This window comes from Garra rufa, chromosome 2, assembly GCF_049309525.1.
Source record: "Garra rufa chromosome 2, GarRuf1.0, whole genome shotgun sequence".
Lineage (NCBI taxonomy): Eukaryota > Metazoa > Chordata > Actinopteri > Cypriniformes > Cyprinidae > Garra > Garra rufa.
The window spans coordinates 73,508,768-73,533,241 of record NC_133362.1 but is presented as its reverse complement, the minus strand read 5'-3'; the positions used below and the strand labels follow the sequence as shown (position 1 = coordinate 73,533,241).

The 24,474-nt window shown below is 38.0% G+C and overlaps 1 protein-coding gene and 10 non-coding genes across 11 annotated transcripts in view; 10 read left to right on the top strand and 1 right to left on the bottom strand.

The window, feature by feature from the left end:
- The window catches only part of LOC141325733 (uncharacterized), a 779,461-nt gene that overhangs the window by 600,094 nt on the left and 154,893 nt on the right, over positions 1 to 24,474 (bottom strand). The gene's annotated exons all lie outside the window — the stretch shown is intronic.
- On the top strand, positions 5,070 to 5,159 carry trnar-ucu (transfer RNA arginine (anticodon UCU)). Its single transcript is given in 2 exon segments — positions 5,070 to 5,106; positions 5,124 to 5,159. It is a non-coding gene; the product is annotated as a tRNA-Arg (tRNA).
- trnat-cgu (transfer RNA threonine (anticodon CGU)) lies at positions 6,189 to 6,262 on the top strand. Its single transcript has one exon. It is a non-coding gene; the product is annotated as a tRNA-Thr (tRNA).
- trnat-cgu (transfer RNA threonine (anticodon CGU)) lies at positions 6,692 to 6,765 on the top strand. Its single transcript has one exon. It is a non-coding gene; the product is annotated as a tRNA-Thr (tRNA).
- Positions 8,041 to 8,114, top strand: trnat-agu (transfer RNA threonine (anticodon AGU)). The gene has a single exon. It is a non-coding gene; the product is annotated as a tRNA-Thr (tRNA).
- Positions 10,652 to 10,725, top strand: trnat-agu (transfer RNA threonine (anticodon AGU)). The gene has a single exon. It is a non-coding gene; the product is annotated as a tRNA-Thr (tRNA).
- trnar-ucu (transfer RNA arginine (anticodon UCU)) lies at positions 10,925 to 11,014 on the top strand. Its single transcript is given in 2 exon segments — positions 10,925 to 10,961; positions 10,979 to 11,014. It is a non-coding gene; the product is annotated as a tRNA-Arg (tRNA).
- Positions 11,171 to 11,244, top strand: trnat-cgu (transfer RNA threonine (anticodon CGU)). Its single transcript has one exon. It is a non-coding gene; the product is annotated as a tRNA-Thr (tRNA).
- trnat-cgu (transfer RNA threonine (anticodon CGU)) lies at positions 11,673 to 11,746 on the top strand. Its single transcript has one exon. It is a non-coding gene; the product is annotated as a tRNA-Thr (tRNA).
- Positions 19,999 to 20,117, top strand: LOC141326857 (5S ribosomal RNA). The gene has a single exon (XR_012354203.1). It is a non-coding gene; the product is annotated as a 5S ribosomal RNA (ribosomal RNA).
- On the top strand, positions 20,202 to 20,320 carry LOC141326797 (5S ribosomal RNA). Its single transcript, XR_012354146.1, has one exon. It is a non-coding gene; the product is annotated as a 5S ribosomal RNA (ribosomal RNA).

Here is a 24,474-nt window from a genome sequence, read left to right as displayed (position 1 = left end):
CATCACAACACCAAACAGACATCTAAACGAGTGATGGACGTTATGCGAGTTTATGTAGAATTCTCTGTTGTCAACACTTTAGATGAATGTAATGTAAATAAACACATGTACATATAGTAACTAAACATGAGTTATCTGTTTCATTTGTCTAATAGTACTGTTGATAAATTCAGGAGCATTTGTATTGGATAAAAAGCCAATGAACACAACAGCTACCTCATAAATGTAGTATTGAGCACACGAATCAGAGGGAACTGAATCTTGTGTGGATGTTACAGGGACAGTTGAGACAAGTTTGCTTGTCTGGTGAAGAGTGATTGATGAAGCAGTGCTGCCATCAAAGGCTTTGAGTGAGTACACTACAGACAAAACCTTAAGTTGCAGTTTATTAATAATAAAAAAAAACTTTAAGCACTTTTCTGATTCTAGATTTCTGTGCCTTTGTTGCAGATATTTTGAGGTGGAGCAGGACCTGAAAGGAAAGGTGACAGCAGCATTTACGGGAAAAAAGTTAAATCTGTAACTAAATATAAAGTTAGGTAATTTTGTTACTTCTAATACAGAGATCTAATGAAATTGTGCTGTTAAAATGACAACTTTTGTATTGTATTTGTGCATCTTTGTATGATCTGTAATGTCTGCAGACTGGTGTGTGCATCGAGAAAAGAGAAATCCACAGCAGCATCCTGGAAATGGTCTCAAGTGCCATCAATGAGACCCTCCATCACTCCACCTGCTCTTTGTCTCATCTGGACCAGATGTTGCTGTGGTCTCTTCATCCTCAGAGACCAAAGAGCCAGCGAGAGCATCTAGAGAAAGACTAAAATACCAATATGTCTGAATAAAGCTTTGTTCCATGTGTCTTTATTTATGTTCATGGTTACTTTATTATTTTACTCATATATCCATGTTGTTATCAGTAATTAAATATAAGTTTCATTAACATATGCATTAATTAATTACTTGATTAAAAAAATGATTGTTTTACTAAAAAATATAATTAATTATAGGTCAGCATTTATCATTATTATTGATCAGTGCATTCTGAGGTAATCTTAATTTCTAAGTAGTAATACTTACATTTTTTGAGTGTAAAATCAACTGTCTTCTCCAAACACAAGACCTTCGAGAAGCGGATCCACGTCTCCTTTGTGCAGATATTGCAAAAGGAAGATGTACTAGGTAGGGTCGTTGTGTTACTGATGCTATGAGGTGTTTGAGCACCTGTTGTGCTTATTTTCTTTTTATTATTATTACTACATAACTTATTATTACAGGCTCAGGGAAAGATGGTATTTATCTTTAACAATGAACAATCATAATGAGAAAAACTGAAAACAATTATTAGGCTTGCTTACATCATAGTATGTGATTATATACACAGGGAAAAATGATTAAATATCTCTGAATAATCCAAATATTCACATCATAGTTTATCAAATATTGGATTTGTTGTTTTTGTTATTGATAAGCCTCAGGGATGAAAAGAGAAATTCTACAATAATTTAAGCTATAGTTTTGCGTGTGGATAAACAATTTTGAACATAAAACAAAAGTAATAACTTTTGCAAAAAATAAAGAATTTGGGTTTTCCTAACAAAAATTATTTCTTTAACAATTAAAAAATACAAAAACCTAAATGAACCCAAAACGTATCCGTTATACTACAATCACAATAAAAGAACAGCTGTTTCTTCAACATGACCACAAAATGAACAATTTTCATCAATATCAAAATATTTATAGAAAGATGAATTAAACCTGTCGCTATGTTAAATTGTTGCACCTGTTATAACGTCGTTGGTCACATGATAACGTCAACATGGCAGAAGACGTGCAGATCACATCCATACTCAACGAGATTTGGCTGTAGAGTACGTACTCTTTTAGCGCTCGTTAAGTAAGTACTTATTGAAAATAAGTACCTACTCATTGAGTATGCGGTTTCGAACGCAGTCGTTGAGTATGGATGTGATCTGCACGTCTTCCGCCATGTTGACGTTATCATGTGACCAACGACGTTATAACAAGTGCAACAACTTAACATATAGCGACAGGTTTAATTCATCTTTCTATAAATATTTTGATATTGATGAAATTTGTTCATTTTGTGGTCATGTTGATGAAACAGCTGTTCTTTTATTGTGATTGTAGTATAACAGATCAGTTCATTTAGGTTTTTGTATTTTTTAATTCTTAAAGAAATAATTCTTGTCAGGAAAACCCAAATTCTTTATTTTTTGAATAAGTTATTTCTTTTGTTTTGTATTCAAAATTGTTTATCCACACGCAAAGCTAGCTTAAATTCTTGTTGAATTTCTCTTTTCATCCCTGAGGCTTATCAATAACAAAAACAAATCCAATTTTTGATAAACGATGATGTGAATATTTTGATTATTCAGAGATATTTAATCATATTTCCCCGTGTATATAATTGCATACTATGATGTAAGCAAGCCTAATAATTATGTTTTTAGTTTTTCTCATTATGATTGTTCATTGTTAAATATTATTACCATCTTACCCTGAGCCTGTAATTGTAAGTTAGGTAGTATTAGTTATAAAATGAAAATAAGCACAACAAGTGATCAAACACCTCATAGCATCAGTAACACGACTCTACCTAGTACATCTTCCTCCATGTTTGCAATATTTGCACAAAGGAGACATGGATCAGCTGCTTGAAGATCTTGTGTTTGGAGGTGTTTTTTGAGGATTTTACACTCAAAAAATGTAAGTATTACTACTTAGAAATTAAGATTATAATACTGATCAATAATAATGATAAATGCTGACCTATAATTAATTATATTTTTTAGTAAAACAAGCATGTTTTTTTATCAAGTAATTAATTAATACACATGTTAATGAAACTTATATTTTATTTACTGATAACAACATGGATATATGAGTAAAATAATAAAGTAACCATGAACATAAATAAAGACAAGTGGAACAAAGCTTTATTCAGACATATTGGTATTTTAGTCTTTCTCTAGATGCTCTCGCTGGCTCTTTGGTCTCTGAGGATGAAGAGGCCACAGCAACATCTGGTCCAGATGAGAGACAAAGGGCAGGTGGAGTGATGGAGGGTCTCATCGATGGCACTTGACCATTTCCAGGATGCTGCTGTGGATTTCTCTTTTCTCGATGCACACACCAGTCTGCAGCAGACATTTCAGATCATACAAAGATGCACAAATACAATACAAAAGTTGTCATTTTAACAGCACAATTTCATTAGATCTCTGTATTAGAAGTAACAAAATTACCAAACTTTATATTAAGTTACAGATTTAACTTTTTTCCCACAAATGCTGCAGTCACCTTTCCTTTCAGGTCCTGCTCCACCGCAAAATATCTTTGATGGCAGCACTGCTTCATCAGTCACTCTTCACCAGACAAGCATACTTGTCTCATCTGTCCCTGTAACATCCACACAAGATTCAGTTCCCTCTGATTCGTGTGCTCAATACTACATTTATGAGGTAGCTGTTGTGTTAACTGGCTTTTTATCCAATACAAATGCTGCTGAATTTATCAACAGTACTATGAGACAAATGAAATAGATAACTCATGTTTACTTGTTTACTAACTATGTTTATTTACATTACATTTATCTAAAGCAGTGTTGACAACAGAGAATTCTACATAAACTCACATAACATCCATCACTCGTTTAGATGTCTGTTTGGTGTTGTGATGTGCTAATTTAATTCTCTCAGAACATGTTCCTGTCAGTTGTTAAACATTTAGTAATCATCTTTAAGATGCTATGGTCGCTATACGTAATAAAACGTGTTTTACAGCGAAATCACAAATATACTTTAACGTTACACGTATTGACACCTTATGCAAATCAGCAGTTTACGATACAGTAGCTCAACAAATACGATTTTAAGACAGGGAACCGTGTTTTGGTTTGTAATACTCACATTTGTAAACACTCTCGTTGCGGTTCTCAATCACGTTCGATGATGACGTTTTGGCCTCCTGTGGCCTCCTGGGATTGAAAAGTGTGCATCAGATTAACACTTCAGAATCTGGTCTGAAGCAGTAGGACAGCAAGCGCAAGCTTTTCCAAAAGCGACCCGCAAACATGGATAGCGAGGGCAGTGAGTGGTTACTTTTGCAAACCGCCCCGACTCAGTTGTCGGCAAATGCCTTAAAGCTGTCCAGTGCCCGGTCAGCCAACCCCTGGCCTCTTCTCTGGGAGCCTGGATCGTCTGAGTCGCCCTCCCGGAGGGCAATTGTGCGGCCAGGCTAGTCTAGTAAACAGGAGATCCTGCGTTTGAATCCCAGCGGTGCCTCTCGACTGGTGGCTGTCTCTGGGCTTGCTATTGCATCGGAGACACTGATAACACTCTATGTTTTTGAACCGTGCCTCAATTGTGCAAAGACTTGAGGACCTGTCTTTCTGCCCAAACAGCTTGCCACTCCGCCGAGCTGGACAGGCCCAGCGTGGCATACCTACAGGCTCTGTGGCGCAATGGATAGCGCATTGCATTTCTAGACTCCCAGATGAGGTTGGGGTTGTGGGTTTGCGTCCCGTCAGAGTCGTGTGTTTTGGCATTTTGTTAAGCCTGTTCTGTGCAGTGTTGCCCTCGGACAGCAGAAACCATTTTGAGGCTTCCTGTTCTCAGCGTACATTGATTTTAAAAAAATGTCAATCATATTTAAAAGGTAGCAAAACATGCCCAAGAACCAATTCAGTGCAATCACTGTCTCGCATCAAGTGGTGGCAGCAGGAAGTTGATATTGTTGATTCATGCATCCTCTGATCCACCCTCCCCACACCTAACATGCGGGGTGGTGCCGTGGCTCCTGTTTGGTAAACAGGAGATCCTGGGTTCAAATCCCAGCAGTGCCTTGCAGACGGCAGCTTGGATCTTTTTGCTCTCCCTTGGACCTGAGGCCCTTACAGTGCCTCTGCCTTTCAAACGACACTGCAATTATGCAGAGACCCGAGGGCCTGTCCTTCCTGCAGAGAGAGCATGCACTCTCTTACCGTTGGACATCCACAGACCCGGAAGGTCAGCCTTCACTCGGCTCTGCTGGCTTTCGTGTTGGGCTCTGTGGTGCAATGGATAGCGCATTGGACTTCTAGACTGCCAGAAGAGGCCATTCAGAGGTTGTGGGTTCAAGTCCCACCAGAGTTGTGGATTTTGGCTTTCTGGTTACTCTCATACTGTGCAGTGTTGCCCTCAGGCAGTAGAAATTTGTAGACATTCTCTTTTACAGTTTTTTCCAATTGCTAACACACTAAAATGACATGCACAGCACAATTATTTAAACTGACACACAGAGAACAAAACTTCTTCTCAAGTCTCCAAAAGTCTAAACACATTTTCTGCTTTACACACATTTTGCAATTCAAAATGACACTTTTTAAATGCACTGAAAACAGTTCTCTGCATAAGACACAACAATCTGACATAAAGTCACATGCTTGCCATTTCAAAACACTGCTATTCAAAATTACACTGCATGAGCTAATTGGCCAATTACATGTGCCACCTGGCCAAACACCTCAATGGTTAATTGTGAACACTTCAATCAGGATGTAAGCACTATAAAAAGACCACAGGTGAGAACCTTTTTTTTTTCTTTTCTTTTTTTAACTGTAATATATTTTTTCTGAAATTTTATTTTGCAGTCTACTGTTTTTTGTAAGAATATTTTTGTTCAGTCCCATGTAAATATATCTGCTGTGCATATGTTGCACTGACTTGTTTACTGTAGTGAAAAAAATATAAAATAAAAAAATGTTGCAACAGGATGTGTGTGTATCTGCATATTTCTGTGAATATGAACAATCTGATACATATTTTAGTATTATGGCAAAGCATACTAAAGATGGGGGTGCTTTCCATTATGCCCAAGAGTGTGTAGTTGGTTAGGCAAAAATCTGGTAATATGAATGAAGTGTGTGCCATTTCATGCAAAAGTTTGATTTTGATAATGCTATGTGTAGTTTCGGTTGCAGTGCTTCATTTTACAGGATATATGAGGTATTTTGCAGTTTGGGTGTGTGGTTTTGTGAATTGTGTTAAGTATTTTGATAAAACCAGACCAGTTTGAAAAATTGTGTTAGCAATTGGAAAAAACTGTAAGCGTACCAGCACCTGCCCTGCCTCTGGATGTTTTGACCCTCTGAGTCACCCTCCCGACAGCCTTGCATGCGGTTTGGCGCCGTGGCTTAGTTGGTTAAAGCGCCTGTCTCGTAAACAGGAGATCCTGCGTTCAAATCCCAGCGGTGCCTTGGGCGGCGTTCCAGTCCAGCAAGCGCAAGCTTTTCCAAAAGCGACCCGCAAACATGGATAGCGAGGGCAGTGAGTGGTTACTTTTGCAAACCGCCCCGACTCAGTTGTCGGCAAACGCCTTAAAGCTGTCCAGCGCCCGGTCAGCCAACCCCTGGCCTCTTCTCTTGGAGCCTGGATCGTCTGAGTTGCCCTCCCGGAGGGCAATTGTGCAGCCAGGCTATTCTAGTTAACAGGAGATCCTGCGTTTGAATCCCATGGATGGTTTGGTTGCACGCCACAATACAGCCGAGCTCGTGCTTTACCAAAAAAAAACAGACGGCGAAAGGGGACACAGAGGAGCTTGAGGACAGCGGGCTGTTTCTCCTGTATCATTACCCTCTCACCTGCTTTTGAAGAATAGCATTCAGGCTAACTTTCCCCACCAAGGAGGCGCCGTGGCTTAGCTGGTCAAAGCGCCTGTCTCGTAAACAGGAGATCCTGGGTTCGAGTCCCAGCGGTGCCTTTCCACTGGTGGCTGTCTCTGGCCTTTCTGTTGGATTGGAGACCCTGACGACACTATGTTTTTGAACCGTGCCTCAATTGTGCAAAGACCTGAGGACCTGTCTTTCTGCCCAAACAGCGTGCCACTTGGTGTAGCTGGACGGGCACAAATCTGTAAGTAAAGCCCTCAGTGGACCAGCCTGACATACCGATGGGCTCTGCGGCGCAGTGGATAGCGCATTGGACTTCTAGACTGCCAGATGAGGCCATTCAAAGGTTGTGGGTGCAAGTCCCACCAGAGTCGTGCTTTTTGCCATTTTGTTAAGCCCATACTGCACAGTGTTGCCCTCGGACAGCAGAAACCATTTTGAGGCCTCGAATCCCAGCGGTGCCTTGGGCGGCGCTCCAGTCCAGCAAGCATGCCTCAATTGTGCACAGACCAGTCTTTCTGCCCACACAGCTTGCCACTCGGCCGAGCAGGACAGGCCCAGGCTGGCATACCTACAGGCTCTTTGGCGCAATGGATAGTGCATTGGATTTCAAGACTCCCAGATGAGGTTGTAGTTGTGGGTTCGAGTCCCACCAGAGTCGTGCGTTTTGGCATTTTGTTAAGCCCGTTCTGCGCCGTGTTGCCCTCGGACAGCAGAAACCATTTTGAGGCCTCCTGTTCTCAGCATACATTGATTTAAAAAAAATGTCAATATTTAAAAGGTAGCAAAACATGCCCAAGAACCAATTTAGTGAGGTATGGCTATCACTGTCTTGCATCAAGTGGAGGCAGCAGGACGTTCATATTGTTGATCCATGCATCCTCTGAGCCACCCTCCCGACAGCCTTGCATGTGGTTTGGCGCCGTGGCTTGGTTGGTTAAAGCTCCTGTCTTGTAAACAAGAGATCCTGGGTTCAAATCCCAGCTGCGTTCCAATCGTGCATGTGCAAGCTTTTTCGAAAGCGACCCGCAAACAGGGATAGCGAGTGATTAATTTTGCAAACCGCCCCGACTCAGTTGTTGGCAAACGCCTTAAAGCTGTCCAGCGCACGGTCAGCCAACCCCTGGCCACTTCTCTGGGAGCCTGGATCGTCTGAGTCGCCCTCCCGGAGGGCGATTGTGCGGCCAGGCTAGTCTAGTAAACAGGAGATCCTGCGTTTGAATTCCAGCGATGCCTTTGGTTGCCAAAAAACGGATGGCGAAAGGGGACACAGAGGAGCTTGAGGACAGCGGGCAGTTTCTGCTGCAACATTACCCTCGCACCTGCTTTTGAAGAATAGAAGTCAGGCTAACTTTCCCCACCAAGGAGGTGCCGTGGCTTACCTGGTCAAAGCGCCTGTCTAGTAAACAGGAGATCCTGGGTTCAAATCCCAGCGGTGCCTTCGGTGGCGCTCCAGTCCAGCAAGCGTCCCTCAATTGTACCTGTCTTTCTGCCAGAGGTGTCAAGTAACGAAGTACAAATACTTCGTTACCTTACTTAAGTAGAAATTTTGGGTATCTATACTTTACTGGAGTAATTATTTTTCAGACGACTTTTTACTTCTACTCCTTACATTTTCACGCAATTATCTGTACTTTCTACTCCTTACATTTTAAAAATAGACTCGTTACTCCTATTTCTTTTCGGCTAGTTTTCATTCATGTCATCGTTCAAAAAAAAACCTATCCAGATAAATCGCGCCATCCACACAGAGTGAATTTGGTTGTGGTTGGATGAGAAGTATAAACATATACCATTCCGACACCCTATTGGTTTTGTACGCGATCCATCACACCTGCACGTGACATGACACAAATCACGTCACACTCCTGGCCATCGGGGAGAACCGGGACATACCCGGAGGGCCGGTGGAGTAGTGGGCCGATCGCCGAAGAGAGGCAGATCTCCCGCATATTATGCGCTATTTTAAATGACATTTGAATCTGCAAAAAGCCCAAAAGTGTGAAGTGGCGGAATCAGTCACCTGCACAGCGCGATGCAAAGTGATAAATGGCGCAAGTTTAAGTTGCTTGACGCGTTCAGATTTAACACAGAATTGTGTTAGGCAGTTGTGTGATATGAGAACATTAAAGGTTCTGTATCTGCTGGGCTGCTGAAAACAGCTGCATGAGGAGGTAAAGTGATAAACGTCAATACATAATTACTGTCATTTTTTTATTAAAAATTTCATAGTTTATTATTATGAATTATTAAAAAAACATAACCATTGTAATTTTATTCTTGTGACGACAGTTGTTGTAATTCATTTACAGTATAATGTTAATTCAGTAAAATGTTAATTCAGTAAGAGCCTGATTAAAGATAAATATCAGTGCCTTATATAAATGAGGTGTTTACTACACATATTAAAGTTCTTAAAGGGACAGTTCACCCAAAAATAAAAATTGTCATTATTTAGTCAACATCATGTAATTTCAATCCTGTATGAACTTCTTTCTTCTGTGGAACATAAAGGAAGATACTTTGAGAAATTCAAAAATTGTGTCTATAGAGTAGAAATCAAGGGTAAACAAATATGTTTGTTTACATTCTACAAAATATCTTTTGTGTTCTACAAAAGTAAATAATTTTTACAGAATTTATTAGCAATAAAAGTCCCGCATTCTAGCTCAAAATCAATGCTTTACTGCATGCATTTCTATGTGACAAAAATGCATTATTAATTTTATAAATTATTAATAAAAGTTGCATTTGAATTCAGTATCTAATATTATTTGATTCTGTCCTGTTTTATTCATTTATTTATTTACTTTAATTAAAGGCCCTATAATCCAAAGCCCTAAAACTCACGGGGGAACTTGTGGGCTGGATGGGCTGAATTTGTCCATGGCCAAATTTTAACCTCAGTCCAGCCCTGCACTCCAGCAAGGATATAGCCAGTGTTCGGGTCAATACTCAAAAAAGATTATTTCTTACAAGTTATTATTTCTCTACTACTTGCTTATTTATCAAATGGGTGCTTTCTCTTCATCCTCTGCAAATTAAGCTATAGTAGGTAGTTTGATAGAAAGACGTTTGAATAAATAAACGTTTGCGATTGACAACGCGATTGACAATGTTGCGATAACAATACTTATAGGCAGCAACTAATCATCATATCTTCCGCTCCAAGAAACACATGTTAATGCTCAGTAGTACACATTTATGGTTCTTTAATGCATTTGCATTGTAATAAAATGCGTTTATTTTCAATTGGCAAATATGCAGCTAAAACAGGTAGCCTAGTGCATTCCAAATTTTTCAACATTAACATTTTAATATAACATAGTCACTAAGGCCTTTAGAAATGTTTTTTGGGGAGGTGGGGTAGTGCACAATATGCCCCTGTGGCGCAGCCTAAGCTTTTGTCCTTAATGGCATTTTTTCCTTACATTACTTTTACTTTTTTACTTTAAGTAGTTTTGAAACCAGTACTTTTATACTTTTACTTGAGTAAAAAGCTTGAGTTGATACTTCAACTTCTACAAAAGTCTTTTTAAATCTTAGTATCTATACTTCTACTTGAGTAATGAATGTGAATACTTTTGACACCACTGCTTTCTGCCCACACAGCTTGCCACTTGACAGAGCCGGACAAGCCCAGCCCAGCATACCTACAGGCTCTGTGGTGCATTGGATTTCTAGACTCCCAGATGAGGTTGTGGGTTTGAGTACCACCAGAGTCATGCATTTTGTTAAGACCGTTCTGCGCAGTATTGCCCTCGGATAGCAGAAACCATTTTGAGGCCTCCTGTTTCTCAGCGTACGTTGATTTAAAAAAAAAAGGCAATCATATTTAAAAGGTAGCAAAACATGCCCAAGAGCCAATTCAGTGAGGTATGGCAATCACTGTCTCGCATCAAGTGGAGGCAGCAGGAAGTTCATATTGTTGATTCATGCATCCTCTGAGCCACCCTCCCCACACCTAACACGCGGGGTGGCGCCGTGGCTTAGTTGGTTAAAGCGCCTTTCTAGTAAACAGGAGATCCTGGGTTCAAATCCCAGCGGTGCCTTGTAGACGGCAGCTTGGATCTTTTTGCTCTCCCTTGGACCTGAGGCCCTTACAGTGCCTCTGCCTTTCAAACGACACTGCAATTATGCAGAGACCCGAGGACCTGTCCTTCCTGCAGAGAGAGCACGCGCTCTCTTACCGTTGGACGGCCACAGACCCGGAAGGTCAGCCTTCACGCGGCTCTGCTTTTCCCCATGTTGGGCTCTGTGGCGCAATGGATAGCGCATTGAACTTCTAGACTGCCAGAAGAGGCCATTCAGAGGTTGTGGGTTCAAGTCCCACCAGAGTTGTGGATTTTGGCTTTCTGGTTACTCTCATACTGTGCAGTGTTGCCCTCAGGCAGTAGAAATTTGTAGACATTCTCTTTTAAGCGTACCAGCACCTGCCCTGCCTCTGGAATGTTTTGACCCTCTGAGTCACCCTCCCGACAGCCTTGCATGCGGTTTGGCGCCGTGGCTTAGTTGGTTAAAGCGCCTGTCTCGTAAACAGGAGATCCTGCGTTCAAATCCCAGCGGTACCTTGGGCGGCGTTCCAGTCCAGCAAGCGCAAGCTTTTCCAAAAGCGACCTGCAAACATGGATAGCGAGGGCAGTGCGTGGTTACTTTTGCAAACCGCCCCGACTCAGTTGTCGGCAAACGCCTTAAAGCTGTCCAGCACCCGGTCAGCTAACCCCTGGCCTCTTCTCTTGGAGCCTGGATCGTCTGAGTTGCCCTCCCGGAGGGCAATTGTGCGGCCAGGCTATTCTAGTTAACAGGAGATCCTGCGTTTGAATCCCATGGATGGTTTGGTTGCACGCCACAATACAGCCGAGCTCGTGCTTTACCAAAAAAAACAGACGGCGAAAGGGGACACAGAGGAGCTTGAGGACAGCGGGCGGGTTCTCCTGCATCATTACCCTCTCACCTGCTTTTGAAGAATAGCATTCAGGCTAACTTTCTCCACCAAGGAGGCGCCGTGGCTTAGCTGGTCAAAGCGCCTGTCTCGTAAACAGGAGATCCTGGGTTCGAATCCCAGCGGTGCCTTTCCACTGGTGGCTGTCTCTGGCCTTTCTGTTGGATTGGAGACCCTGACGACACTATGTTTTTGAACCGTGCCTCAATTGTGCAAAGACCTGAGGACCTGTCTTTCTGCCCAAACAGCGTGCCACTTGGTGTAGCTGGACGGGCACAAATCTGTAAGTAAAGCCCTCAGTGGACCAGCCTGGCATACCGATGGGCTCTGCGGCGCAGTGGATAGTGCATTGGACTTCTAGACTGCCAGATGAGGCCATTCAAAGGTTGTGGGTGCAAGTCCCACCAGAGTCGTGCTTTTTGCCATTTTGTTAAGCCCATACTGCGCAGTGTTGCCCTCGGACAGCAGAAACCATTTTGAGGCCTCGAATCCCAGCGGTGCCTTGGGCGGCGCTCCAGTCCAGCAAGCATGCCTCAATTGTGCACAGACCAGTCTTTCTGCCCACACAGCTTGCCACTCGGCCGAGCAGGACAGGCCCAGGCTGGCATACCTACAGGCTCTGTGGCGCAATGGATAGCGCATTGGATTTCAAGACTCCCAGATGAGTTTGTAGGTGTGGGTTCGAGTCCCACCAGAGTCGTGCGTTTTGGCATTTTGTTAAGCCCGTTCTGCGCCGTGTTGCCCTCGGACAGCAGAAACCATTTTGAGGTCTCCTGTTCTCAGCGTACATTGATTAAAAAAAAATGTCAAGCATATTTAAAAGGTAGCAAAACATGCCCAAGAACCAATTTAGTGAGGTATGGCTATCACTGTCTTGCATCAAGTGGAGGCAGCAGGACGTTCATATTGTTGATTCATGCATCCTCTGAGCCACCCTCCCGACAGACTTGCATGTGGTTTGGCGCCGTGGCGATCATGAAGAGGATAATGAGGCTATGGACAATGATGGTGAGATACAGGATGAAACAGAAAAGGTGGATACAAGTAACAATAACACAACAGAAGAAATGGAGACAATAACAGAACACAAAGATACAACATGCAGTCAAGTGACGGGAGAAGTGGAAAAGTGTTGCAATATGGAGAAAGATGATCGTTTGATTGTGGAGATATCGGAAACACAGAAAGAACAGCTGGAAAAAGACAATGGCAAAACAAATGAACTGAGTGATACATGGACATCTTTGGACTTATCAAACACACAAATGGACGTAAGTGAGAGAATGGATGAGCAAAATACTGAAGAACACGAGCAAGCAAATGGATTGCAAGTAAGAAGAAGAAAAATTAAGGTAACTCCAAATCTAAAATTTGTAAGGAACAGATTGAGTAAAAAGAGTGAACTGATAAAGACTATGCGTGATGCGTCTAGGGGAAAAGAAAGTGCGGATTGATGGGACTGATATGTAATGTTTTTCATTTATGTATGTTTTTAAGTATTGTTTCTATTAATGTAAGAGGTTTATCGAATGTCGGAAAATTTGACAAGGTTAAGGAGCAGTGTAAAAAACAAAATCTTATATTTATACAAGAGACAAACTGGAATGAAGCTATAATGGATGATTTTAAAAGGGGATGGACAGGAAATATATTTTATAATAATGGTGATGGAAGGATGGGGAGAGGGGTTGCCATTTTAGTTAAAAAAAATGTATGTAATGATGTCGAAGAAATATATAATGACAAAGAAGGGAAATGTTTAGCGATTAAGATTAAGGAAAATAATATGGTTTTATGTAACATTCATGCTCCGGTAGTAGGAAAAGAAAAGAAGGAATTCTTTAATAGGCTAAAGGGTTTAATGACTTTATGGGGAGAAACTATTTTAATTGGTGATTTTAACACGGTCTTGAACAGAATTGATTTAGCAGATGGCATGATTTTTAAGAGTGACAGTGGGAGAAAAGAGTTGGAGAACTTAATGGATGAGCATGAAGTAGTTGACATGGAGAATAAGAAATGAGGGAAGAAGAGAATATTCAAGAAGACAAATAGTAGGTAATATTTTAAAACAAAGTAGAATTGATTTTATTCTATACAAGAGAAAACTGGGCGATTTTATACAGTGTTTATTACAAAGAAACAGCTTTGAGTGATCACAAGTTTTTCATTTTGAATATTGATTTTAATGAAGCTGAAAGAGGTAATGGGGTATGGATCTTAAACACAGAAATTTTAAAAATAAAATCTTATAGAAAGACAATAGTGGATATAATAAATACAGAAAAACAGAATAGGATGTATCAAGAAGATAAACGAATATGGTGGGATAATACAAAATATGAAATTAAAAAGTATACTATAGAAATTAGTAAATTAATACAAAAAGCTAAAAGAAATAAAGAAGTGGAGGTTAGAAAAGAACTAAATGATAAATTGAACCAAGAAAATGTAGATATAGAAAAAATAATAAACTTGGAAGAAGAATTACGAAACATAGAAGAAAAGAAATGTAGAGGTGCTATGGTTAGAAGTAAAGCAAAATATCTTGTAGAAGGCGAGAAATGTACAAAATTCTTTTTTAGTTTAGAAGAAAGTAAGGGAAATGTAGAAATCATAAGAGAATTAAAGAAGAAAAATGGTGAAAAAATAAAAGAAGCACAGGATATTTTGAAAGAAGTTAGACATTTTTATGAAGGCCTTTTTAAAAAAGGTCAAATAAATGAAAAAGAAGAACAATTTTTATTGGAACAAATTGAGGAAAGTATAACAGAAGATGATAGAAATATGTGTGATGAAGAAATACAAATAGAAGAAATTAAGGAAGCTATAATGCAATTAAATAATGGGAAAAGCCCAGGTTTAGATGGATTAGTATCTGAATTTTATAAAGTTTTTAAAGATGTTTTAGCACCAATTTTAAAGGAAATCTTTGAAGTAATTTTTGAAAAGAAAGAAGCTACACATTTAATGAGAATAGGTTTAGTGAAATTAATATATAAGAAAAAAGGTGGAAAAAATGATTTGATTAACTACAGACCCCTTACGATGTTAAATAAAGATTTTAAAGTATTAGCCAAGGTTTTAGCAAACAGACTTACAGTATTTTTCAATTGTTTACACACAATTTTGAAAACCGGGTTCTTTTTTCAAAATATAATCACAATTATCCAAACACCACACTCAATTTGCAAAATTCCTAGATTGTTTGCAAAATGACACACTTCAGTCAAAACATACACATTTCAGTCAAAACATATACACATATTTGTGAAAATGCTATTAGTTTTCATTTAACCAACACAGTCCTCAATGATCAGACACTATTGCAGACAGTTTCACACTGCTGTGATAAATAAAAAACACATTTGTAAAAAAAACTAATTTTAGGAAATAGCATGTGCTAGATTTTTGGGCAGACATTGTTATGTAAGGGATCATTTCGATGACAAAACAAAATAGTGACAAACCCACAACATTCATCATGATTAGTTTGAGATATAGGGAGAATGAACACAAATAGGCCTACTATAAACTTACCAAGCACTGCACAACACTGATGCTGCAGACTGAATATTTCAAGTATTTATTTCAATTCAAGAAATACAGTATTTCTTACCATAATCAGTTACAGTAATCAACCAACAATGAAATCAATGAAACAAATAAAATCTGTAGACAAATAAAAATTACTGCATGAAGTACATACAGTTTGACTCTGGAAAAAAAAGCAACACAACTACTGTAACTATTCCTCATCTCTCCGTCTGGTGAAGTGGTTTTCCTCTTCTTCAGTTGAAGAAACATTTTTGAGACTTGGGTTTTGATACCAAAAGAATAGACTTTATTGCCGAAACAATTAAGCCGAGCCCCTAGCCATCCACAGAGAACAGGCTCTGCAGTCTGGTCCTAGAGAACTAACTTAGCTTTGTCGAGGCAGGGTTCTTATACCTGCCTTCTCACGCACACATGTCATACTGAATTACTGGGGGGTCCTCAGATTTACCATTATTATTATAAACAGATGTTCTTCCCTACCATGGACTAGCTAGAGGCCCCTAACATAACAAATTCTTCCTTACCCTGGCCTCTCTAGTGGACATGGCCTAGCTAGTGTACCTCAACATGAGGTTTTTTGTCTAATGTCAAAACATATCATATAGCTTCATCATGGGGTCCACCATATGTGACTTTTGCAATGTTTGCACATTCCATTCTCCTGCAGGCCCTTACACACCCAGAAAGACACATGATTATAATAGTGAAATAATTTGATGCATATATGGCTATAATCACATTGATTATACTCGATTCCGATTACAGTTTTTTACGATTGTTTACACTCTAAAATAAAAATTTCCACACAATTTGCAAAATTCTACTCCAAGGAGCAAAACACCGCCACAGATTTGCACACCATTACACATAATGTCTGCTTCACTCGTTTTGCAAAACATTACACACAGTGATTTGTAAAACTGTACACACATTTCGACACCTTAGACACAGATAAAGATTGTGAGGTTACTTCCTTGTCATTACAAAGCCCCGGATTGCCAATGACCACACTAATGGACAAATTGGATAAACACATCCACAAGGTGTGGAAGCACACATGTGCTAATTTGAAAACGCAGCACTCAGGTGTGCTATAAAAGGCAGCAGGTGAGTTCACCTGTATTCATCAAAAATGATGTGGATGAAATCTTATGGCCTGATCCAGCCAGACGGAGAGATGAGGAATAGTTACAGTATTTGTGTTGCTTTTTTTTTTTTCAGAGTCAAACTGTATGTACTTCATGCAGTAATTTTTATTTGTCTACAGATTTAATTTGTTTCATTGATTTCATTGTTGGTTGATTACTGTAACTGATTATGGTAAGAAATACTGTATTTCTTGAATTGAAATAAATACTTGAAATATTCAGTCTGCAGCATCAGTGTTGTGCAGTGCTTGGTAAGTTTATAATTGGCCTATTTGTATACATTCTCCCTATATCTCAAACTAATCACGAAGAATGTTGTGGGTTTGTCACTATTTTGTTTTGTCATCGAAATGATCTCTTACATAACAATGTCTGCCCGAAAATCTAGCACATGCTATTTCGTAAAATTTTTTTTTTTTTTTTTTTTTTTTTTTTACAAATGTGTTTTTTATTTATCACAGCAGTGTGAAACGGTCTGCAGTAGTGTCTGATCATTGAGGACTGTGTTTTTTTAAATGAAAACTAATAGCATTTTCACAAATATGTGTATATGTTTTGACTGAAATGTGTATGTTTTGACTGAAATGTGTATGTTTTGACTGAAGTGTGTCATTTTGCAAACAATCTAGGAATTCTGCAAATTGAGTGTGGTATTTGGATAATTGTGATTATATTTTGAAAAAAAGAACCCAGTTTTCAAAATTGTGTGTAAACAATTGAAAAAAATTGCCTTTTATAGCACACCTGAGTGCTGCGTTTTCAAATTAGCACATGTGTGCTTCCACACCTTGTGGATGTGTTTATCCAATTTGTCCATTAGTGTGGTCATTGGCAATCCGGGGCTTTGTAATGACAAGGAAGTAACCTCACAATCCTTATCTGTGTCTAAGGTGTCGAAATGTGTGTAGAGTTTTACAAATCACTGTGTGTAATGTTTTGCAAAAAGAGTGAAGCAGACATTGTGTTTAATGTTGTGCAAATCTGTGGCGGTGTTTTGCTCCTTGGAGTAGAATTTTGCAAATTGTGTGGAAATGTTTATTTTAGAGTGTAAACAATCGTAAAAAACTGTAAAAAGATTTTACCGAGTATTATTAAAACTAGTCAGGCATATGGAGTGAAAGGAAAAGACATCACAGATATAACAAGCAGTATAAGAGATGTAATACAATATATGAAAGAAGAAAAGAAAGAGGGATATGTAATTAGTGTTGATTTTGAGAAAGCATTTGACAGAGTTGAACATAATTTTTTATTTGGGGTTTTAAAAAAGTTTGGGTTTGGAGAAAAGTTTTTAAGATGGATGAAGTGTTTGTATAATGGTGCTATGAGTTGTATTAAATGTAATGGTTTTATTACAGAATGCTTTAGTATAACAAGATCCATAAAACAGGGATGTCCACTATCTGCTCAGCTGTACAGTCTAGTGACTGAAGCTTTGGGTCTAGCTATAATGAAGGAAAAAATAATAAATGGAATTAAAATTGTAGAGATGAAAGAAGAACAGAAAATTTACCAGTATGCGGATGACACTACATTAATTTTAAAGGATATTGAAAGTGTGACAAATGCTATGGAAATTATTAAAAAATATTGTGATGGATCAGGTGCTAAAGTAAATATGGAAAAAACTGTGGTTATGAGAATTGGGAATGTATGCATTTTACCAGATGCTTTTAATTTCAAAAATCAGCAAGAAATTAAGATTTTAGGGATAACAATGGGAGAAAATGAAAAGAGAGTTAATGAAATAATGTGGGATGAAATAATAGGAAGAATGGAAAGGAGGTTGGAATGGTGGAAACAAAGGAGGTTGAATTTAATGGGAAAGATTTTAATTGTAAATACGCTGATGTTGTCGAAAATGTGGTACATCTTAGGAGTAATCCCTATGGAACACTGGCATGTACAAAGAATAAAAAAATGTGTCCTGAATTTTATTTGGGAAGGGAAACCACCAAGAATTGCGTATAATGTTTTAATAGGTGCAACAGATGAAGGTGGAATGGGATTGATAGACCCAGAAATAAGAAAGAAAAGCTTGAGAGTTAAACTGGTGAAAAGGTTTTTAAACAAGGATTTTAAAGCAGAATGGAAGCATGTAATGAGGTATTATCTTAACAAATGTGGTGGTTTTAATATAAATGATGACATTTTATGGATGAAACTGAAACAGAACATGATGACTGGAATTCCTGATTTTTACAAAGAGGTTTTACAAGCATGGGCAGAGTTTTTAAATTTGGTTGAGTTTAAACCTGAAGGAAGAAAAATGTTATTAAATCAACCATTGTTTTTAAATGCTAATATTTTAACACAAGAGAAAGAAGTATTTTTTAAACATTGGTTGAAGGCTGGTGTATGTCAAGTCAAAGATGTTTTATATGAGATAAAAGAAGGTTTTTTTACCAAGCCAAGTAATTGTTGATGCTATGGATGAGATTGGTGAAGATTTTAAAAGAGAAACTCTGGAGAAACAGTTTGAAATAGTGAAAAGTGCAATACCTAAAGAATGGATAGAGAAAATTGAACAGAATGATAAAAGCAATGATAATGTGAAAGTGGTTTTAAAAGAAAAAGCCAAAGACTTTCAGGAATGTACTTTTAAAAAATTTTATGTATGTTTTAGAAACAAAGTGTACAAAAGACCAGTCGCAGAACAGTTCTGGAAAAGGATTTTTGTGGATATTGATGAGGAAGGAATTTGGAAAAATTTAAAGTGGAAATATTTAGACACAAAACTTGAATGCTTGGATTATTTTATCAGACACAATGTGATATTCACTGAAACAAAGCTGGCACAAATTGGAAGCAGTGATAATGCAATATGTAAAGTATGTGAATTAGAAAATGAAAGTAGTATGCACTTGTTTTTAAAATGTGCTAAATTAAATACGTTTATGGTAAAGTTAAAAGAAATGATAAAACAGATGATGACAAATAGAGAAGAGGAAATTGAGAGAGATTCAGAATGGTGTAAAATGTTTTTATTTGGTTTTAATGGAAGTAAAACAAAGATGGTCAATCTTTTTTTATCTGTTGCAAGAAATGTTATTTGGGAAAGGAGAAACATTGTGAAAAACAAACGTGCAAAAATAGATGTTTGGAAAATGTACAAAAGAAAACGGGAACAATATATTAGAACTGCTGAAGAATATTTTAAAATGGAAGAGAACAAGATTGTTTTTTACAAAACTTTTATTTTAAATAATCCTTTTATTATGGACAGCCCAGATGGTACTAAACTAGAGTTGCCTGAATGATTCTGTTTTGATCCCCTTATTTAATTTAAAGTTTTTTTTTTAATTTTATTTATTTTTTTTTTCTCACTTATCTTCTTATCCCTGTGTACACATGTAATTGTGTAATAAATCACTGTGAACTGTAATATGTAATATATGTATATGACCTGTTGTATGTCATGATGATTTAAAATGTGTGTATGTATATATATATATATGTATATTTTTAATAAAAAAAAATAAAAATAAAAAAAAAAGAGCGCCCGATCTCGTCTGAACTCGGAAGCTAAGCCGCGTCGGGCCTGGTTAGTACTTGGATGGGAGACCGCCTGGGAATACCAGGTGCTGTAAGCTTTTGCCTTTTCTTCACTATTTATATAATATGCTGGCTTTTACGGAGGCTGATCTTTAAATGGCCCACTTTTTGGAGCAGCCCTCGCTTACGGCCATACCGCGCTGAGAGCGCCCTATCTCGTCTGATCTCGGAAGCTAAGCAGCGTCGGGCCTGCTTAGTACTTGGATGGGAGACCGCCTGGGAATACCAGGTGCTGTAAGCTTTTGCCTTTTCTTCACTATTTATATAATATGCTGGCTTTTACGGAGGCTGATCTTTAAATGGCCCACTTTTTGGAGCAGCCCTCGTTTACGGCCATACCGCGCTGAGAGCGCCCGATCTCGTCTGATCTCGGAAGCTAAGCAGCGTCGGGCCTGCTTAGTACTTGGATGGGAGACCGCCTGGGAATACCAGGTGCTGTTAGCTTTTGCCTTTTCTTCACTATTTATATAATATGCTGGCTTTTAGAAAGACGTGTTTTACCGCTCTATTTATTACAATCATTTAAATGTATTATAGAGTTTTAAGTGTTTTACATGTTTTTTAGGCCATTTTATTACTCTTAACATTTTAAGTGAGTGTGTGTCTTTAAAAAATGGATGGTTGGCCTGCCATGTGACTAGACACATGACAGGAAGCAGGAAGTACAACTGTATAAGAGAGCAGCATGACAAACAAAGGACAGTCACCAAACTGTTGGATTGAGGAGTTGCTAATTTTAGAGCTCACCTTTCCATTCACCACCTGCAAACTTTGGATTACACTTTCTGTGGATTGTATATACACCGGTGGACACTCACATTGGACTTATCAACACACTGGGATTCTTGGACTGTTTTTAGGGTATGGACAAATTAACTGTATTCTTTTAACAGCGTTTACCTCGTTTTATCGTGTTGTTTTAAAGTCTTTTATGTGAACCTTGTAAATAAACCAAATCTATTTAAACCAATCTTCTTTTATGTCTCATTCTTTTAACCACTAGTCATCTCTCACAGTTAAATCTGACCCCATTTTAGTCTTGTAACTCGGCTGATAAGGCCGATTGTTACACTTGGATGGGAGACCGCCTGGGAATACCAGGTGCTGTAAGCTTTTGCCTTTTCTTCACTATTTATATAATATGCTGGCTTTTACGGAGGCTGATCTTTAAATAGCCCACTTTTTGGAGCAGCCCTCGCTTATGGCCATACCCCTACCTGAGGCGCTAGAGAGCAAACAGGAAGTGAGTTGGCAGTTTGTAGTGTGCAGTAGGTGAGATAGGCTCACCATTTTTCTGGGTGTTTTTTCACATTTATTTTGTTTGTTTTTTAGTTAGAAAAAGTTTTTTTTGAGGAAGGTTTTTTTTTTACCCCAAACAGGTCTTTCTGTTTGGGGTTTGAGACAACCAAAATATGGATTTAATGGACAAAGAACACGGACTGGTAAAACAACATGAGATAGGAAATGCGGAACCAGGATTTGTTGCAGACATAACTGAAAGGAATATAAATGAAAGACATGGAGAAAACAATAATGAAACGTGGGCGACGGTGGTTTCAAGGAGGAAACAAGAAAGAAAAACAACTGGACAAGAACGGAAAGGAGATCTACAATCAACTGAAGGTATTGGAATTGAGAAAGAAGTTGGAGAAAAAAGAAATGTTTTATCTCAACGACAACAAATGATACAGAAATTAAGCAAACAAACAAGGTATCAGAGGGAATACAAGAAAGAAGCAACATTAACAATGACTGTTAAAGATATAGAAAATATAACAATACTAATGATAATTAAAGCAGTTGAAGAGAAAGTTGGAATGGGAAAATTGATCGGACTGAGAAGAAAAAATAATTATGATTTTGAAATGACTATGGAAAGTGAGATGGACTGTGATTTGCTGTTGAATGGAATAATGATAAACGGACAAGAATGTGAGATAAGGAAATTGTGTGCAACAGAAAGACTGGTGTCTTTCTTGAGTCTGCCCAGCTATATAGAAGATGAGGAAATCAGTCAAAAACTAATCAATTGGGGTGTAACTCCCATTCTACCACTAAGAAGAAGATATCATCCCGGGACAACGGTGGCAGACGGAACACGATTTTTGAGGGTAAAGTTTCCACAAGAGGTGACGTCTTTACCATACAACACAAGCTTCAGGACTGAAGAAGGAGTGCAGTACTTCAGAGTGATTCACGATAATCAAGTGAAGACATGCAGGATCTGTGTAAGTCCGGAGCATGAAAAAAAGGACTGCCCACAATTCACATGCAGAAATTGTCTTGAGCAGGGGCATTATGCGCGAGACTGTAAAGTCCCGCGGTGCCAAGGCTGCCAAAAGACAATGTTAAGATGCAGATGCGAGATAGAAGACGAGGAAAATGAAGATCCAGGAATGGAAATACAAGAGGTAATGGGAGTTACAACAATTGAGAGGTTAAATGACTCACAAAGGCAGACGCAAGGAGAGGACGAGAAACAAGATGACGAGGAAGAGGAGAACAACAACATAGATGAGAATAAAGAAAAGAAGGAAGATGAAGAACAAGGAATGGAGATGGGAGGAGGAGCGAACAAAGAGGATATAAATTTGATTAAAGAAGGATTTTCTAAGGAACAGGACGATGTGGACACTAATGAACTGGACTACGAAAAAGGACAAGAAAAAGAAAAAGCTGAGGATAAGGGAATAAAGACACTGACTGAGGTAAGAGGAGCAGACAATGGGGGGGAAATTCGTGGAATGGAAAACAAAGGAAAAGAAAGACTGAATAGATGTGTAAAAACAAGAAAAGATGGCTTAGACATTCAACAGGTTCTTAAAAGGCAGAAGATAAGAAGAGAAGAGCAAAAGGAAAGACTGGAGAGGAGGAAAGCTGAAATGGGTGAAGTAAAAAATACTTTTTTGAAAGACAATGAAACGGATTGAATGGTGGGTTTTGGTTTTTCCAATCTTTTCTTTAATGAGCTCTATATCAATTGTATCGCTGAATGCTAGAGGATTATCCAAATGTCAAAAGTTTGAAAGATTAATGTGTCTGACCAAAAAATGTGATGTGCTATGTTTACAAGAAACGAAATGGGAAGATAAAATAAGTGATGAAATTAGAAAATTATGGAACGGAGAAATATATAGTAACTGTGATATGGAAAGGAAGAGAGGGGTAGCTATCTTAATAAGAAAAGGAGTATTTGAAGAAGTAAATATAGATTATAAAGACACAAAGGGAAGAATAATAATTGTTAAATTTGTGTGTAATGGAAAAGAAATGAAAGTGTGTAATATACATGCACCAAATGATGAAAGAGATAAATTTAATTTTTACAGGGATATGAATGAGTTAATAGAAAAACATGACAACATTATGGTGTTAGGGGATTTTAACACTGTAATACAGAGAATTGATGTAGATGATTCAATGGGATTTAGAAGAGATAGAGGGAGGAATGAACTACATAACATAATGGAGAAATATAATATGGTGGATGTGTGGAGAGAGAGGAATGGTATGAAAAGAGAATATTCAAGAAGACAAATTGTTGACAGAGTTCTAAAGCAAAGTAGAATAGACTTATTTTTATGTAAGAAAAAGGAAGCATATTATGTCACTAAGGCGTCTTACAAAAATTATAGTGAGAGTGATCATGATTTTTTATGGATATTGATGAATTTTAATGAGGCTGATAAAGGACCAGGGGTGTGGATATTAAATGCAGAACTTCTAAAAAATGAAATATACAGAATGGAAATAGAAAGTATAATAATTAATAGTGTAAATGAGGAAATGTATGAAATGGAAAAAGGGTTTTGGTGGGACATTCTAAAAAAAAGAATAAAAAAATTCTCAATGGAATATTCAAACAAATGGCAAAAAGTCAAAAAGATGAAAGAAAATAAGATCAAAAAAGAGTGGGATGAAGAAATGAGGAAAGTAAATGAGCATGATGAAAATATTGATAAGATAATAGAATTACAGGAAGAATTAAAGAAAATAGAAGAAGAGAAGTGTAAAGGAGCAATAATAAGAAGTAGGGCGAAAGACATTGTAGAAGGAGAAAGAAGTACGAAATATTTTTATGAATTAGAAAAAACAAGACAGAGAGCAGATATAATAAAAAGTATTAAAACAGAAGATGCGAGGATTGTAGAAGATAAAACAGGAATTTTGGAAGAAGTCAGAGAATTCTATAAGCATTTATTTACCAAAAATGAGATAGTTTTAGAAGATGAGGAATTTGTATTAAGTAAAATACAGGTTAAAGTTAATGAGGGAGACAAAGAAATGTGTGAGAGTGAGATTACGGAATTAGAAATAGGAATTGCAATTGATCAACTGAAAAATGGTAAAAGTCCAGGAATAGATGGATTAACAGCTGAATTTTATAAGGTTTTTAAAGATGTGTTATGTCCAATTTTAAATGAAATATTTATAGATAATTTTAAAAAAGGGAATTTAACGAATAGTATGAAGAAAGGTATGGTGAAAATAATTTACAAGAAAAAAGGTGATAAGAGAGACCTGAAAAACTACAGACCACTAAGCATGTTGAATACAGATTATAAAATATTAGCCAAAATTTTAGCCAATCGATTGAA